Source organism: Silene latifolia, chromosome 1 (genome assembly GCF_048544455.1).
Source record: "Silene latifolia isolate original U9 population chromosome 1, ASM4854445v1, whole genome shotgun sequence".
NCBI lineage: Eukaryota > Viridiplantae > Streptophyta > Magnoliopsida > Caryophyllales > Caryophyllaceae > Silene > Silene latifolia.
The window spans coordinates 43343241-43357630 of record NC_133526.1 but is presented as its reverse complement, the minus strand read 5'-3'; the positions used below and the strand labels follow the sequence as shown (position 1 = coordinate 43357630).

Here is a 14390-nt window from a genome sequence, read left to right as displayed (position 1 = left end):
ACTAAAGATAAGGAAATCGTCCCTCTTTAGCATCCTATCTCTAGAATGACTCTCGTACGCCCTGGATAAGGTTGTCCACTATCCAAAGTTTCTGAGTAAGAGGTGAAGGTACGTATTGGGAAGCTCTTTAATCAGACACCCAATCCCGCCCGCGTTTAGCGGCCTCTACTGATTGATCTTGGTTGGTTGAATGCAAAAGTTGATAAAACGGTTTAAATGCATGAATGCGCATCCAATAATTTAAACCTAACATGTGAGAGCTTTCTAAGTCGGTTGATTTAATCCAAGTATCAAGTATAAGATTTCGAGTTGGATTAATGGTTGATTTGCATGCAAGACGGAAATTAAACATCCATTTACCGTATTAGGTTTAGGGTGCATAACATGATCCATTTGTCTTAGTAAGGCATTTTGCAAATATGGTTTTGGATAATCAAATAGGCATCTGATCCGTCCTATATCCGGGTTAACCGGAGTCGGGAGCGTACTAGACTAATGCTGGAAGGGAACAGACCCTGTACCAGACGGCTATATGAGGCGTGAGCCAGCCGGCGGTGTAAGGGGCCTCCCTCTGGTTTTGAAAATGAGAAATGGAGAGCCTGTTTAGGCGCGGGTTAGCCCACGGTTTATGTGCCGTGTTCTGTCCTTTTAGAAAACGTTATAAAACGTGTTGAAAATGGGTATTTGAACCCGGTTTGATTTGAAGGGGTCGTTTAGACCGCATTTGTTGATTTGAAGAACTAGACTCGAATAATCACCATTATTTTGATAATATTCGGTGTCGGGTTCGATTTGACAAACTTGACATGAATAGTTTTGAAAATGATTATGGACTAATTGTTTTAAGTCCATTTGAATGTTATTAGTCGATACTCGTCATCGTACCCGGGTTAAAATCCGGCATTGTATGTAGAACCAAGGATGACTTTGTGTTGATGACTAATATGTTTGTTTGAAAATGTAAAGAAATGAAATAAAAGGCTTTAAAATACCTTCTAAATGTCATTAACCAAATATTATCACCGAAACACGGATTTAACCGTCATGGTATGAGGAACCAAGGGTGAAAAATGCTTTATGGTTAAAACATGTGAAATAAAATAACAATGGTTCGAAAATACTTGAAATGGTGAAAACCGATTACAAATATGAAAAATGGATTAAGAGAAATAACGAGAACAAACACGGTTGATCTCTGGTCTGAATACCCCATTTAGGCGCGGGCTAGTTGGCGACCTAAGGGGCTTCTGTCTCAGACCAAAAATCAGTTTTGACTCGTTTATTCCATGTTTTGGTTCATGTTATGCATGTTATAGTCATGAAACGAATGAAAACATAATAAAAGAGGATTTTTACACCCTCATACTTACATGTTTGGTTATGGCGAGTGACCGACGTAAGTGTAATAACTCGTTTGATCGGAAAAAACTCGGTTTAAAACCGTTTTGGTAAGTAAAAAGAGTGTTTTAAAAGTTTAGTGATGGTGTAGTGGTCGAAATGGTCGGTCAAGTGATTTAATGCACGATGACAGTACCAAACAATGTGTAAGGCTCGTGTTTACGACCGGTAGGTCGTAAATACGCGTCAGGTTGTGACTTAAGAAGTCGAGTCGAGAATTTTAAGGGCGAAAAGAGGGGGCGGACGCTCGCATAAGTCTCAAATGGGTAGCATTTGAGGGGTATTTATAGGGAAATGAGTGGTTGTGTGAGTTTTGAGCGACGTGGACACTTGGGCTGCTCAAAGAGGCGCGAGCCACTTTGCGGTTCTTCGAGTTGTGTTGTCACTTTCACAACAAACGCAATCATGATTTGTTCTATCCTAGGTTTTGTAGTCACATATTTGGTACTTGACCAACATGAATTCGGGAAAACTTAAGGTAGAAGGTTTGAAATGTTTGGTTTTTTGTGGTTGACTCGGTTGGACTCGTTGTTGGAGTCGGGATTTGAATTTTTGAGTCGGTTTTTGGTCCGGTGTCAGTTTTGACTCTAGTTAGTGTCATTGCGACCTCGTCGTCGTGCATTAAACACTCCAGGTATTTTCGAAATGTTTTGAAATGTTTTATTTTCGAAATCGTTTTAAGTTTTCCGACGTAAAGTTGTACACAAACTGTCGATCAAACGCCGCGATTCCAAAACATGTTGTAGTCCGATAATCATCGGGTGTTTGTTGGAGTCTCAGCAGATACCGGGTATCTACAATCGTCTACTCGGTCGAGTACAAATTTCTACTCGGCCGAATTTCAAAAATGAAAACGGAATTGAATTTTCTTTGTTCCTGCAAAATAAATAGCATAGTTCGGAGTTCCGTGCAATTGGCTCGTCACTGTTAGAGCTTATCCTACCACATAAACACACATCAACACGAATTTTGTACATCCATTACCAATTCGATCATCATTTCTACCTTCATTCCTCACTTTGTTATTAAACGATTACATTATACCTTTAAGCATACGTAGCAATTAATTACTGTACCTGCAAGGTTTAGCTCCTATACTACATCATCACACATTCCGCTAATCACAAGGTATACATCTTAACCACATTTACAAGACAGCAATCATCACACAACGCAACCATCGTCAAACAAATTAATTGACTTACCTCTGGTCACACATTGCAACAATCCAATCACCCATTCTAAACTTTTCCACACACACCTTGACACACATTATCATAAACACATATGCACACGACAACCATCACTAAGCAATCAACGACTCTTACTTGCTACTCCTTTTTCCCGTGTCTGGCTTAAGTTTGATGAGGCCATGATTGTGAAATGAGGGCGCCTACTCACTCAAAATCTAGCATCGGCTGGGGCTCCCAACGCACATACACCAGGTTCATTTTAATTGACACCCTACATTCATTAGATTCATTGGTTCAGGTTCCAAAATCGTCGGCTCTGATACCACTTTTTAACACCCCCGTACACCAGAATGCCTTACCAAGGACCATCCCCGTGTCTGAAGGTGTCACCATCTCGGTTTACCGAGGAAGTAGATCAAATAGGACAACAAATAAAGAACATTTACATTGTATTAATATGTCTTATACAACATAACTCTGTATACATCCCTCTATAAAGATAAGAACTACTACACTCGTGTTACAAAACTTCTAGACCAGTAGCGTGATGACTCGATCACTCCAATCCTAGCAGCCACAAGCAACAGTACCTGCTAAGCCAGCTGCTCACCATCTCCGAATGGATCACCGCAGATACCACAAAACAACACGGGGTTAGTACCAACAAATCAAATGTAAAGCAAATAAACAATGTAACCGGCTGATCATCCTTTAACCCAGTCTCCCGATCTCGCACAGTAACCGACTACACACTGAAGTGTGTAGCCCTGCCAGATTACCCATCGCAACAGGTAATCCTCGCCGCCAGTGGGTGACCGCAGCCCATCCCACCTAGTCCAGCTCATCAACGAGCGACTAACAATCCCTGTCCCTTAATGTGCACATCCCCTCCCGTGGCGGGTTCCACGGAGGGCGAACTAGGGTGTGAAGCCACTCCCGCAAGTGACTCCACCACAAACACAACACACACAGCATTACAGTTGTCACAACATCTCCACATAAACACCGTCACAACAACGCCCGGACACCGATGATCAGCAGATAACAATAATTATGAAACAATAACAATCTCAATCAATTAGTACTACTGAGTAGGGAAACCCTACCTCGTCACAAACTATGAAAGACATCCAGATACAGCTGATCAGGACACCAATATGCATCCTACAACGATATCCACTTCCTATTACACAACTATCCTCAATAAACTACCCAAAAGAAACACAAGGCAGAGACTTACCTAACAAAGCGCATCAACGGCGACATAAACGACCACCACGCACGCCATCCTTCCTAAGCGAATCTCGTCCTTCCCATGGTGGAGGTTTAGGCTATATGTATGAGAGTGTGTAGAAATGGGGTGATAGGAGAGGGAGGTAGGCGAGGGTTAGAGAAAGAGGAACTGTCGAAGAAATGGAAAATGAAATGAATCTCGCGAACTTGCGTTTTATATTAACGCGTCGACGACAGCCATACTCGGTCGAGTACTGGAGTACTCGGCCGAGTAGGCTCTACTCGTTCGAGTATAGGTGATACTCGGCCGAGTAGCCTCTGCTAGGTCGAGTAAGCAATCCTATAAAGCTCATGTTATAAGCCCGATCCCTCACCCATCCATCCCTACTGTCTGTCTTGGTCAACAGGGTCGGTCAACAGAGTCCTTGAATATCCTGGGTATTACAATTATGACCCTAAATTTCAACATACCCATAAATTTCATTAATTCAGATATGTACAAAATTAGGGGAATAAGAAGTCGGTAATGAAACTATTGCAATTAGTAAGTCCGAAAGTCATAAGAAATACAAAACCATACACTAATATCACGGCAATATCAACAATACGGTACTCCGTAAAACGCAAAATTATGAAACGAAATAAACGAAATAAACTCAGCATGTTATCGTGCTAATCTGCTATGAGGCTATAAACATTCCAAAATTTGAATTTCATACATCAAGGGAAAAATCCAGATCTTACATGCATTAGAATTGTTAAAGAATTTACAAAAGAAAAATTACCTTGAAGGCGCGAAATTGTTATTGCCTTTCGATCATCCTTTTATAATACGGAATTTATGATGGAAAATGAAGGGGCTTACTAAAATATTCTGGACAAATTTGTTAATTAATAAATACTTAATTATTAGGGTTGATGAAAGTGGAAGTTTGAAAGTAGGAGATGTGTTATGGATGAGGAGAGCAAAAGGCATCTAAGCCCGTATCATTATGTGTAATAATTTATATTTTATTATTTTATTATTTTTTGCTCTCCTTTCTAGGTGAAATCATAGGTTGGCATTTGACGTGGGAAACACGTGCGTGGGAAGTAGAAGTCCAGGTGGCTTTTTCCAATCCTACGTGGATTTGTCCGCTTGGCATTTAATAGCCATGTTAGAGGAGGCTTTTAATTATATTTATAGATTTAATAAAAATATAAGCTTGTTTCCATAATTAAGGAGATTCCTTTTGGAGAAAAAATTTTTGAGAACTTTTATTCTTTTAGAAGGAGGATGGCATAACATAGCATATCAAATCATAGCATTCACACAAAAAATTTAAAAAAATCTACTACTTTCTCAAAAAAACTCTCTAAATCCCTAACCTTCATCAACTATACGGGGGCTCTCATCGATCATCAATCGATGGTAAGCCCCAAAATTGTTTTATTTTTCAACAAATAGTATGCAGATCTATCTTCTATTCAATAATAATCTCCTTTTTGGTGAGATCTGTTTTTCCGTCCCTTATTTCGGGGGTTTTCCATTTATTCATGGGTTTAGTCTCATCAGTAATATAGTCGAGAATAGTTCGTTGATGGTTCGTAGTGTATTCTTTCAAAGGGTGCAAGTGATTTGTGAAGATCTTTGGAACCAATCATAGGTAAATTCTATCTCAATCAAACGAAGCATCCCCTCAAAAGTTACAAGAAGATAGCGATGATAGGACGAGCTGAATTGTCAGATCATGTTTTGAGATCCCTAGTTTATAAGAAAAATAGTTTTCTTTGGTTTCTATTAGATTGGTTTTCGATTATTCATATCTTTTGTAAGTGTCACATGACGTTCTATTAATAAAATGTTCTTCTCTTTCACAAAATATAAAAGCATATATATATATATATATATATATATATATATATATATATATATATTAGAGATTTAGAGGTAAGTATTTCATTAATTAATTTGACTCTGGGTTTTCCCCTTTCTTTACCTTTAGATAGAACTTTTAACAGAATTTTGTCGAGTAAATCTCCTGTAAAACAATTTTACAATATCACATTGTAAAACTGTATAAGGAAAGACATTAATGCGCTATTAATATGGAAAATGGTGATTGGTGAAAGTTATTTTAGTGGGGGTTTTAAGTAAATAACCACTTGAATTTACAATAATGTTTTTGTAAAACAGTTTTATATAGGAATTGTTGAATTCTATAATGGTAAACGATTCGTTAAAATTTTAAATCACCCCTTCATACAAGTGAACTAACTTATACAAGCATAATATAAGACCTATAATGAATTAATGACTATATATCTTTGATATAAATATGTAAAGTATATTAAAATGAAAGTCCAAACTTTCAAAATTATTACAATACTAAAGAAAATTTCATCGCATAATCGTAGCTTGGCAAAGCATATACGCCCTCGAGTTCTCTAAATTTGCACCATTTTCTCAAAGTAAATATTTTAAAGTCCAAATTCAAAGAACAAGAGGGAGTAATCTCTATATAATTTTTACAATAAGAGTTTTAATTATTTAATTTAATATCATACACTCAAATAGAAACACTTTTCTTAGTAGGAGAATCAGCAATTTTAAGAGTCTCTTGAATCAACTTACGTGCTCTTCTGCTTCTTATCTCTATTCTCATACTTTCACTCTTCTCAATTTCGTCATATTTATAAGCTTTCTTTCCTTTGAATGACCTCATTAGCTTCATTTTCAATGTCCCCATCATCTTCTCCAATCCCATTTTCACCATCTTGTTTTATTGCCTGCAAAACATTTGTACCATGCTCACATATATAATCGATTAAGTATGTACGTACTTTGCAAGCATGGGACTAATCAATAATCCCTCAGTCTTAATCATTTGTTTACTTTTATTTAAATACAAGTCATAAAAAAAAAATAAAAAAAAAATAAACAAATGATTGAAACAGGAGAAATGTGTGTAAAAGTTCTTTCTGAAACACTACTGTTTCACAAGATTTACGTGACCAAGCCAATAGATATATTTGCTATCGATTTTATTGATAATCTATAAAAAGTAAGAAATTTATAAATAATGGCTCAAATATTGTGAGATATTAGGGTAGAAGGAAAAGGGAATAGTAGGAACAACCTATAAAGGCAGTGTAGTTAGGAGAAGAGAGAAACAAGTGAAAGAGATTGTAACTTGTAAGTATGAGGAAGGAATGGTTCAAGACTTGAAGAGTCACATAATGAATGAAGTTATTAATAAGCAGAAGAATTTAGTTGAAGAGCGACCACATATACATATATAGTGCTCTAAATTACACCTAAAATGAGGTGATTTACCTAAAAAGTTTGAGATCCTTTAGTTTTATTAATTCAAATTATGTTTTTTCTTTTCAAAATTACACCTAAAATGAGATATTTTACCCATAGAGAAGAGATAGTCTATTATATACAGTCGGGGCGAGTTGAGGATTTATAAATATTCAACTTCTATTACTATCAACGCGTTAGTTTAGGAAATTGACATAGTTAACTAATTAAGGGTCAAAGCATAATTAATTGTGTAGCAGAAAAGTCAATTCTCATATGTTTTTCCAACAATGTTATAACACTTGCTACACTATTTGATAAAGTACACTCGTTGCTGAACTCAATCATATTTTTCATAGAAAAATTATTTAAACATGGTGGAAGATTTAACTCGCTAGCTAGTTTAATTTATATAAAGTATTCGTATTTATAAACTCTCATATGGGTATTTTTTTTTTTATCAATTTAAAACACTTATATGTAATTTAAAATAATATAGACACTCATTTATAAGGACAAGCTAAGTGTAACTAAAGAGTAGGACCATAAAGTGTCTTTGTTACTAGGTGGGATACAATTGATGGGCTCTAATTAATTAATGTTCGTCTTAGCTTGTTTGTAATTGTGCTAATTTTCACTTGTCAATGACTAAATTAGTCATGCGAGTGATATGTGCTAAACTTAGCTTTTAAACAGATGATGGGTTACTATTGCATGATCGTTTTAGGACGTCTTATTGAAAATTTTGCCATTGTATTGTTTACTCTATTCTAGCTACAAAATTGAGTGAACGACCATTGCTATACTTTTAACAATTGGCAAGTCCATTACCAAATAATTTTATAATATTACCCCCACTATCGTAGTCAATAATTCACGTTTATTTCATACTTCCTCCATTTAACTCCACTCTACCATATTTCCTTTTTCATCCATTCAACTCCACTCTACCTATTTCCTAAAAAAGAATGACAAATGACCATTTTGTCATCATATCTCATTACTTATTTACAATATTTACCACTCATACCCCACTACTTCTACATCAAACTCCACCCTTTTTCACTCATACCCCACTTATTTACATCATACCCCATTACTTATTTACAATATATTCCACCCAACCCCACTCTTCTTAATATTTGTGCAAAATACAAATAGGTAGAGTGGAGTTGAATGGAGTAGTATAAAAGAAAGTAAATTATTAACTTGGACATAAAAAGTAAAAAATTACATCATCAAATACTCCGTACTTATTTGCATTGTTACAAATAATCACTTAACTTAAATAAGTTTATCTAATTACTTTTTTAGTGTGTACTGGGTAAAGCACCAAGTATATATGATAGTCTACAAATCACTTATATTATTAAGACAACTAACTTTTTTAAGGGGTGACATATTCAAAGTCTAAAAAACATAATGTAGAGCCATATTACCCCCACAAGATAGTTGTTAGTGAAAATTTTTAACACCCTTTAAAATTTCATCCAAGTTTTAATTCAATTGGTCTCCCTTGTGACGGGTTACCATTTGTGGCGGATATTTTGTGAGTTAAAATGGTAATAAAATGGGTTAATGGAGAAAGGGGACCACATGAATAGTGTTGCAGAAAGAGAAAAAGTGGGTACTTTGTGAGGTAAAATGGTATCCGTCACTCAAGAGTGACGGATATGTGCCGTCACAAATGAGATTTTGTGGTTTTAATTATTAGACTATACCCACTTGACATCATGGGTTCTTGTCAAAAGAATTTGTGTGATTTTGGTTTTGAGGCAATATGTAATGCTACACATTCCCCTCCACAAACGTTAGGCTAAGCTAGAGGCTTTCATATTGGTCCCAATGGCCCATACATCACTCCCTTGGGCGTACAATAATTAGCAATTTGCATGTGTTTTATACACTTTAGAGATCAAAATAAAAATCATCTATATGATTCTATTTTGGGGGTATTTGATTGTCGATTAATTTCTACTCGATCACGCAGTGACATATATGCTTTATATTAGTGTCAAGTCCCCACCCTTCCCTAACCCCATCTCTCACTTTCAAGTGTTAATTGTCTTAGATTTAGCATCTATGTTTTTGGAATTATAATAACTTTTATGTCGAACATTGCGTTTTCCCCTCTTTTTCTCTCTCTAAAAAACCCCTAAAATCCCAATCTTGCAGCTACTGCATCCCCATTCCACCCACCGTCCTTCTTGAGCCTCACGCGTTCGCCGGAGATGGAGCCGTCTTCGATGCTCTATCTCCGGCGAACTCCCACTCCTATTTTCTTTCATCTTCTTTAACCCGGTTCCATTCACCCTTTTCGTTCCATTGTTCCCTTCGTTTTTCGATCGGCTTCATTCCTGACGGCTGACTGTGGTTTGTCTTTAAGGTTCACCATCGTCTTCCTCCTTCATCCGTTTAGCAATTATTGTTGTGGTTGATGTTCTCTGAATCAATCCAATGCCGATTTTTTATCTGTTTTCGATTGCTCGACGGTTTTTGCAATCTGGTTTTGAATTTTGGGGATTTGGGGGAGGTTTCTTTGATTGACTTTCTAGGTTTTGGGAATGTATTGCGCGTTGCAGGTGATACGAAATGCAGGTCTGTGCGTAGGGGCGTCCCAGTGTTCTGGTATTGATGTCTATGTTTGATGCTTCTTTTTCGATTTCGTAATTTTTAATCGTTTTGATTGCGTCCTGGTGAGTGTCCCCCTTTCCCAGGTTGGCTTCCCTTCATCTTTGTCGTGGTTGTGTGCTGTTGTCCGAGCTCGGCTTTGTCTCGGGGGTGGCTGTTTGGCTTTCGTTGGTGGTCATTGTTTGTGTTGACGGGTTTTGTCCGAGGTTGGTGTTGAAGGGAACATGGTGCTGCTGGGTTTTGGGTGTTTGGAACATGGTGCTGCTGGGTTTTTCTTAGAGGAGTGGTGATAGGCTTATCGCGTACCTATGCAAAAATAATTTCCCTAGACACAAGTTAATGTAGTAATAGGGGTCGAACACAAGGAAACGGGAATTACGTCGTGAATTGCTATGGGTGGATTTTTATCAAGGTCGATTACGTTTTGGGTTTGATTTGTTTGGTTTGTTGATTAATGAAAATTGCAATGTAAATAATATGATAAAAGATAGTCTAAAGGGGTCGGGTCACTCATGCAAAGGTAAACATATGAACATGATAAACTTGGTACTAATAATCTTGTCAATTACTTAGGCTTAAAGATACCCACCTTACGGCATTAGTATCAACCATAGATCGGGTCCTAGAAAAACTCTCGTCCATGACTAGGTCGTCCTACCATACATGCTTAGTCTAATTCAATTCTGTGCCTCTCGACTTTAGAACGAATAAACAAGTTTTAATCTACGACTACGGCCGATAATCAAAGATTAAGCGTAACAAAGCAAGCATGTGATGGAAGAAATTGATCAAAATTATTATAAACTTTATTTAATCATATTATATGTTTGATTTTGCATGGCTCCCCTAGCCTTTAGACTAGAGAATTTAGCTACTCATACTTAATTGTAAAATGCAAACTAAATTGTAAGTAATGTTGAACATGGTTAAATGAATTATACTAATTAGGTGATATAACATACGAAAAGAATAAAGCTAAGGTAAATATGAAATACTTGATTATGATAACTATGTGATAACTAAAGCAATGATGTAAATTGTAAACTTGTAATAAGAAATACCTTATAAAGGAAGGCTTGCATGGAAGAACAAACAACTAATAACCAAAAGATTGAATATCAAATGCTTGAAAATCTCTTGAAATACAAAGTGTTGAATGATTAATTAAGGAATGCTTAAACAACTTGAACTTGAAATGAAAACTAATGAGAGAAAACTTATAATGCTTGAGGCTTAATGTAGTAAACTCGGACGTAAAATGGGATGCCCAAAACCTAGGAATACCTCTCCTATTTATAGGAGAGGAAGGAAAAAACGTAAGAGTCATCGGGGCATGCAACCCCGATCGGGGTTGGCGGCCCCGATCGGGGTCACTTAATCCTCGGTTTATCGCCTTAAATCTCCTCTTAATTGCTAAGGTATCCAATGTTGGTGATTAAATGTGCGATTAATCACCCGAGCAATGTTCTAAATTCCTAGCATCCTAAGCTCTATTGGCATCCAATGCTTGCAACCTTGATATGGACCTTCATTTTGGGCTTGACTTTGCATTTGGCTTCATGTTTAATTCCTTACTTCAATCCACTAATCTTCATGCAAAACCCAAGAAATCTTCACACACTTGGTCCAATATTTGGCCTTGTTTAGCTTAGTGAACTTGGTGTACAAAATCATAGGAAAAAGCCTCTAAATGCTTAGATTCCTACAAAACCGTAACAAACACAACAATACACCTAGAACACAAAATTAGCTCAAAAATATACTAATTAAAGTATGATAATCAATAGAAACCGAGCTAAAATGAGGGGTAAAAGCATATATAAAATGAACATATCAAACTCCCCCAAGCTAAACCCTTGCTTGTCCTCAAGCAAGAAACCAAATCCCATCAATTGCTATATCCTAAACAAGCTAAGCATAATGATTTAAAAACCCGAAACAACATGGGCAAGGAATAAAGCAAGACATGGATGAGATTTACACGACGGCGTAGCATAGAAAACTTTGAATGAACCTTTAAGCTCTTGCATGATCTTTCGACTTATGGACTCTCACGGGACACTCAAACTCTTTTATATGTGAAAGGACAATTTTCGTGAATGAACACTCAACTATCCTCAACTTATAACAATGTGCCCGCAATCTAATATGGTAAACATGTCAAAACTAGCAAGCAAAAACAATCAAATGTAAGCATGATAAAGAAGCCAAATGGGTAGGAAGAAGGTAAATAAACATGGGTAAGAAGGGGGAACAAAAGAGTTATGGTAATGTGGAGCTAAGTCAAGCTAGCAACTACCAAAATGCAAGGATGCTCAAATCCCAATTCTAACCCAATTTTTCAATTCAAACCATAAGAAATTTCTCCAAAATATAATGAATAAAGCTTGAGAATTTCTCACATCTTTTCTTCTTCTTCTCTTTCTTTTCTTTTCTTTTTCAATGCATACTTCTTTTTTTCCATGCTTTTTTCTCATTCATTCATTTTTTTCTTTCTTTCTTTTTTTCATTTTCTTTCATTTTCCAATTTTTCAATTCTTTCTCATTTCTCTTTTTTTTTCTTCTCTTTTTTTTTTAAGCATTAAGACCAAGCTCACATGATTTCAAACAACCAAATATATCCCAATGAGCACCCAAACACTATCCAACTAAGCTACTAGCTCAACAAGGGTGGGCAATTTCAATGATGTAGCTAAGGATAAATTTTGTGAAGGGGTCAAAAAGGCTAAAATATCATGTGAATGGCTCCAAAATGCTAAAACAAATGAATGCATGCTTACCAAGAAATGACATGAAGACCATACTTGTGCGTTTTGATGTAACACACATTATAAGGAGACACCTACACTCACCTAAGTGAGACCAAATATAGATGAAATGGCCTTAAAGGAGGTTCTACCTTACCATTTTGTAGCTTGCCATAAGTCAAGATCAAGCCTATTCGGTTCATTCTCCATCTCCCACCTACTATGTCAAGACATCCCCATGTAGCTAATATCCCATCATTAAAGAATAAATCATTAGCAACAAGCTATTGTTAGGATAAGCAAAGAGGAAAGTAGGCAACAAGCAAGCACAAAGCAAAAATTTCTCTCAAAAATTTTCAAATTTCCTACACTACATGCAAACTACACTATATGCAAATGCAATCCCCCCCAAGCTAAACATCACATTGTCCTCAATGTGCCAACTATCCAAATCACCCAAGCAATTATAAAAATGGCTCAAAGCACAAAGCAAGGACTAGAGGTTATGTCTAATGGGTTGCAAGATCTAAACTAATATGCAAAGCAATTAAAAACTTACTCAACTTGCTAGCCCCCCCAAGCTAGCATGAATTCGGGGGATGTCTTCATTGATCAACTAAGAAAAGGGCCAAAAATTGAACCCCTTCCTCCCTTTCTTCTTCTTCTTTCCACTACCACTTGATTCTCCTTGTTGGCCACTACCACTTGAGTCATCCCCTTGAAGAGGAGTGACATACTCACCAATATCTTGGCCACTACCGAGACCTTCACCATAACTACTAATCCCACCATAGCCACCATAGCCTCCATATCCTCCATAGCCTCCATAGCATGCCTCAATCCCATAATCCGAACCACAAAAATCCGGGCCGGGTTCATTGTGAGCAAATGTACCTGCATCATTGTGAGGAGGGGAAGGGGGAATATGAGATGGAGGAGGAAATCCGCCCGGAGGATAAGTATAGAATGAAGGGTGTGGCCCCTCGGGTCGGATAACTCCTTGCCTAGCAAAATGATCATAAATAGGATGTAATGCAAGTCGTTGGTCATCACGAATTTGATTAACACCTAAGTTCATTTCTCGCATCATGTTCATCATTTCTATGCTAGATGGTGACTCAATGCTAGAGGTGGAATGACGTGCTTGGGAGGATGAACCTCCCACACGTCTCTCAACGGTGGTAGTTGACTCACCTCTAAGAGCTAAATGGTAGGTCGGTCTAACAAAGGGTTCACTTCCACTACGAGGCCTAGTATGAACCAAAGCCTTTATTTCTTTCTTTTCCTCGGGTAGACGAATGGAGTCTTGTCTACCTATCTTCCAAATCATGTTGGGATGAGCATCTTTAAACCAATTACAAGAAAGAAAGTATTCATAATCAAGACCAACTCCCCTAGACCTAGACTCAAGCAATGGTCTCAAACCGGTAGTCTCTTGGTTGAACCTACATAAATGGTGAGCAATTTTTGTGACCAAACCACCTAAAACAATGCAACTATTCTTGGGGTTAGTTTGTTTGGTCAAGTGGACCGCAAAGTGGTAGGGGATATTGATTCCCCACTTCTCATCACCATTAACATTTAAGAAAGCACCCAAGATTTCTAACTCAATCTTCCTCACCGAGTGAGGTTCATTTCTACCAAAAAAAGTCCATCCCATAAACCTTTGCCAAACCCTTATGTCGGGATAATGAATAAATTGATGTGGTGTATGATCAAAACCCGGAAAAGTCAAGTGGGAAATGGCATCCCAAGTTAAAATGGGGTTATAATCGTCGGGTGACTCGGTTGGCAACTTATGAGGCAAATCAAAGATAGCGGCAAAATCCGCTAAGTCCATCTTATGATCTTCATTAAATAAACGAAAGGTAACAAAGAGAATGAAACTTAGGGTCTCTTGGA

At 37.2% G+C, this 14390-nt stretch overlaps 1 long non-coding RNA gene across 1 annotated transcript; it reads right to left on the bottom strand.

Moving 5' to 3' along the window:
* Positions 1–6018: 6018 nt before the first annotated feature.
* LOC141604773 (uncharacterized) lies at positions 6019–7134 on the bottom strand. The gene is made up of 2 exons (XR_012526214.1): positions 6944–7134; positions 6019–6593 (listed from the first exon to the last, which is right to left on the bottom strand). It is a non-coding gene; the product is annotated as an uncharacterized LOC141604773 (long non-coding RNA).
* Positions 7135–14390: the final 7256 nt, after the last annotated feature.